General features: G+C 57.2%; 1 pseudogene; it reads right to left on the bottom strand.

Moving 5' to 3' along the window:
- The window catches only part of LOC147871504 (large subunit ribosomal RNA), an 8,354-nt pseudogene extending 3,482 nt beyond the window's left edge, over positions 1–4,872 (bottom strand).
- Positions 4,873–5,000: the final 128 nt, after the last annotated feature.

Below are 5,000 nucleotides of genomic sequence, written 5' to 3' on the forward strand. Positions count from 1 at the left end.
ATTCCACTCCATGGCGATATATTTACTCCTAAGTAGGTGAGATTGGACCCGGCCTCCACCACGGGAATCCTCTCACCCAGCCGTTCCATGCCGGGATCTATTAGCACCCAGGTATCCTTGAGCTTCTTAACCTGGAATGCTGAGCTCTTACTGGCCGATATCGTCATCCCGAATTTCCCAAGGAATTCCACGGTATGATCCAGTAGAGCTTGTGCTTTTGGGGCGTCGGACGCAAAGAGGAATATATCGTCCGCAAAAGCTAGGCAAGAAATGTTTCTATCATCGATTGCATAACCCGACATGGCCTCCAACTCCTCTAGCAACGGCTCCATAACCAGGTTATAGAGGAGAGGAGAGAGGGGGTCCCCCTGTTTGACCCCTCTCTTGAGGGAAATTCTGATGTCGCCTTTGGGGTGTGATACGGAGGTCTCCACCCCTTTGTAGGAACTTACCACTAGATCCACAAATCTACTTGGCAGGCCCTTCCTGGTAAGGGCAGGACCTATGGCTTCGTGAGGGATGGTATCAAAGGCTTTAGAGACGTCGAGCTGTATACCAACGCCGCCTTTGTCTCTTTTCATCCTCCTCACTAGTTCCGTTAAAATCTGAATGTTAGCGAAGCAACCCGCCTCCGCTACGAATCCTTTCTGTCTGGGGCTCTGTCGCACCACCGTCCCCAGTCTCTGATTAATAATACCCCAGAAGAGGCGACTGAGGACAGAACTGATTGTTATCGGACGATAATTTACTGCTTTCGTTGCGTCCTTCCCCTCTTTAGGGATTAAGGTGGTGCGATTTTGCCTCCAGGCTGAAGGCAAGTGGCCGGAGAGTAGGATCAGATTGTACAGAGCGCACAAAACTCTCCGGCTAACTTTGTTGCCCAAAGCATCAGGTTTAATACCATCTGGGCCCGCAGCTGTGGACCTCTTCATCTTTCCCAACCTCTTATATACCTCCTCCTGCTTAAGCTCCCCCAGAAATATGTCCAAGGATATTGGATCAGGGGTTTCCACATAGTCAGGAAGCCGGAGGCTGGGCGTGGTGCTCCAGAGGATGTTATAAAGATGTTCGACTTCCTCTCGTGGTAATTGTGCACCATTTTGGGCGGAAAGATCTGTGCCCATTCTAACCTGCTTTGCTAGCAGTGCAGGGTTCTTCTTGAAGAGGTTTTGAGTAATTGCGTATTTAAAGCGCTTGAGCGCTCTTTTCCTTTTCTTGCCCTTGGTTTTACTGTGCTTCGGGCAACTCTGGGATGTAGTGGATGAGGATGTATGTTTGGGACGGAGGAAATCCAAGACGGCGGAGTAAGTTTCATTGATGACCTCTTGGGATAGGTTGCCAGCTACAACGGATTTCTTGATATTGCCGACTATTTCCGCAGCATCCTTAGAGAACCTATCTCCCCCCAGCTCAAGGAGTGATTCCCGAAGACTCTCCCTCCACATATTGTCGGTATCCTCATGTTCATTTATGTGATCTGCAGACGGGATGCAGTCACAGAGTTGGTCGGTCCCCAGTTCTAACTCTGAACTCCCACCCGGGGCAATGTCATCCTGACTGCCCATTATTGGGATAATTGTTGTTGGGTGACCTGCGGGTGGGTTCCAGTCTCCCGGTTGAATTATCTCAGATTGATCGGTCCCCAGTTCTAACTCTGAACCCCCACCCCGGGCAATGTCGTCCTGACTACCCATTATTGGGATAATTGTTGTTGGGTGACCTGCGGGTGGGTTCCAGTCACCCGGTTGAGTTATCTCAGATTCCCACTTGGAATTCCCATCCTGGGTAGTGTTCCTATTGTTTTCAGGAAGAGCTGCACTTGTTTGGACATCTCTGGGTGGAGTGCACTCTCCCTGCATGTCTGATGCAGGTTCCAATTCTAAGGCGTTTGCCTGCTCATACTCATCTTTGGGGGTTTCAAAGGTTGTTATACCCCCTTGCTCGCCTGAAGGGCTTGCCATACTAGGCCCTGGATCTGTCGGAGCTGTCTTTTTCAATAGTGCGTTCCTTTTAGCAATATAAATGGGTTCACGGCGTTTGTCCCGTATCGAGAGAGTCATAGTTACTCCCGCCGTTTACCCGCGCTTGCTTGAATTTCTTCACTTTGACATTCAGAGCACTGGGCAGAAATCACATTGCGTCAACACCCGCTAGGGCCCTCGCAATGCTTTGTTTTAATTAGACAGTCGGATTCCCCAAGTCCGTGCCAGTTCTGAGTCGACCGTTGAGTGGCGGCCGAAGAGTACGCCGCGAGCTAGCGCGGCCCCTCGCAGCGTGGAAGATCCGCGGGAGGCCAAGGCACGGGACCGAGCTCGGATCCGCGCGCCCGTTGCCGGGCGGCATCGCCTCGCCCAGGCCCGGCTCGTTGGCACAGGCCCGCTTCCCGACCACGCCCGACGCGCCCCGGTCCTCAGAGCCAATCCTTATCCCGAAGTTACGGATCCAATTTGCCGACTTCCCTTACCTACATTAGTCTATCGACTAGAGGCTCCTCACCTTGGAGACCTGCTGCGGATATGGGTACGAACCGGCGCGACACCTCCGCGTAGCCCTCTCCCGGATTTTCAAGGTCCGAGGGGACGACCCGGACACCGCCGCAACTGCGGTGCTCTTCGCGTTCCAAACCCTATCTCCCTGCTAGAGGATTCCAGGGAACTCGAACGCTTATGCAGAACAGAAAACTCTGCCCGGGTCTCCCGACGGCGTCTCCGGGTCCCTTTGGGTTACCCCGACGAGCTTCTCTTTCGAGGGGCCCGACGGTTCGGTTCCGCTGCCGGGTTCCGGAATAGGAACCGGATTCCCTTTCGCCCTCGACGGGCGGGGAGTCACCCCGCCGCATCGACATCGGATTTCTCCTAGGGCTTAGGATCGACTGACTCGTGTGCAACGGCTGTTCACACGAAACCCTTCTCCGCATCAGCCCTCAAGGCCCTCGCTTGAGTATTTGCTACTACCACCAAGATCTGCACCGGCGGCGGCTCCAGGCGGGCTCGCGCCCTGACCCTTCCGCGCACACCGCCGCGCCCTCCTACTCGCCGGGGCTTCAGCTTACACGCCTTTGCCTTCCGGCGGCCGGGTATAGGCACGGAGCTTTAGCGCCATCCATTTTCAGGGCTAGTTGCTTCGGCAGGTGAGTTGTTACACACTCCTTAGCGGATTCCGACTTCCATGGCCACCGTCCTGCTGTCTTAAGCAACCAACGCCTTTCATGGTCTCCCATGAGCTCCGGTTTAGGCGCCTTAACCCGGCGTTTGGTTCATCCCACAGCGCCAGTTCTGCTTACCAAAATTGGCCCACTTGGCACCATCATCCGAGTGGGAGAGAGGGGGAGAGCAAGCCCCCCCCACTCTCTCTTGTCTCGCGGCTTCGCTCAAGCAAGCCGGAGATCTCACCCATTTAAAGTTTGAGAATAGGTTGAGGTCGTTTCGGCCCCAAGGCCTCTAATCATTCGCTTTACCGGATGAGACTGGTCCCATTCCAACTCGGCGCCAGCTATCCTGAGGGAAACTTCGGAGGGAACCAGCTACTAGATGGTTCGATTAGTCTTTCGCCCCTATACCCAGCTCTGACGATCGATTTGCACGTCAGAATCGCTGCGGACCTCCATCAGGGTTTCCCCTGACTTCGTCCTGGCCGGGCATAGTTCACCATCTTTCGGGTCCCAACGTGTGCGCTCCGGGTGCGCCTGCGGCCTGGGCCGAGGCGCCCCGGGAGTGCTTGCCGGCCGCACCCCGTGAGAGGCACGACCGGCCGTCCTCCCTTAGAGGCGGCCCGGCGTACCGGGCGCGCCCCACGCTTTCACTGCGCCTCTGGGTTTAGTATGAGTCCCAGTGACTCGCGCACATGTTAGACTCCTTGGTCCGTGTTTCAAGACGGGTCGGGAGAGCACCCGAAGCTGAAGCGCCGGAGACGGGAGCGGCCAAAAGCTGTCCGAGGGCTCCGGGGGCCAGCAGCCTGCCGGGGGCCGGGGACGTGGCGAGAGCCACGGCACCGCGGCCTCGGCCGGAGAGCTTGCCCCGGCGGACCGGACGCTCGCGTCCCGCCCTTACCTCCCTCGCGGGCGGAGGGCGGGGGCAGCGGGCCAGCTACCACGAAAAAACAGACCGTCGGAGGGCGGCCAGGCTATGTACCGGGGTCCGGGGCGGCCCTTGTCCCGCGCCTCGGCGGAAGCCACCCCGGTCTCTGTCCCGGGCCTTAGGCCGCAATGGTCCGCGAGGGACCTGCTCCTCCAACGGGTCCCGACGTCCTACTAGGGGCAGGAAATGCACCCCGCCGCGGCCGCGGCTTTAGACCCCGAGCGGCCGGTGGGCCCGACTCGCACCGGCGCGCGCCTCGCGGCGCGACCGGCGGCCGGGAACATCCGGGAGCACCCGCCCGGGGGCCGGCACTGCGCGGACGGGGCTGAATCTCCCCAATCGGTCTTCCGGGTCTCTCCCGTTTACCCCTGAACGGTTTCACGTACTATTGAACTCTCTCTTCAAAGTTCTTTTCAACTTTCCCTCACGGTACTTGTTCGCTATCGGTCTCGTGGTCATATTTAGCCTTAGATGGAGTTTACCACCCTCTTAGTGCTCCACTCTCAAGGAACACGACTCTGAGGAGAGTCCCCACCCGGGAGCGGCCGCGGTCCTACGGGCCTGGCACCCTCTGCGGGCGATGGCCCCATTCAAGGGAGACTTGGACTCGCTGGACCGCGCCCCGGGAGAGTGGGACCTCCCACACACGACATCTCCCTGCACGTCTCCGCGCGGGATTCCGTGCTGGGCTCTTCCCTGTTCGCTCGCAGCTACTGGGGGAATCCTTGTTAGTTTCTTTTCCTCCGCCTAGTAATATGCTTAAATTCAGCGGGTAGTCTCGCCTGATCTGAGGTCGGAAAGATGGTTTCTTGTACCGACGGGCCGATGTGAGCGGTCGGAAGCTTAGCCTCTCTCATTGAACTGATTTCTTTTTGTTTTGTTTTTTTTGTGGTCATTATTTATTGTGGTCATATCTTTCGCTCC

This window comes from Zootermopsis nevadensis, unplaced genomic scaffold (genome assembly GCF_977971745.1).
Source record: "Zootermopsis nevadensis isolate Lab colony 2312 unplaced genomic scaffold, Znev_1.0 Znev_ptg000051l, whole genome shotgun sequence".
NCBI classification, from domain to species: Eukaryota; Metazoa; Arthropoda; class Insecta; order Blattodea; family Termopsidae; genus Zootermopsis; species Zootermopsis nevadensis.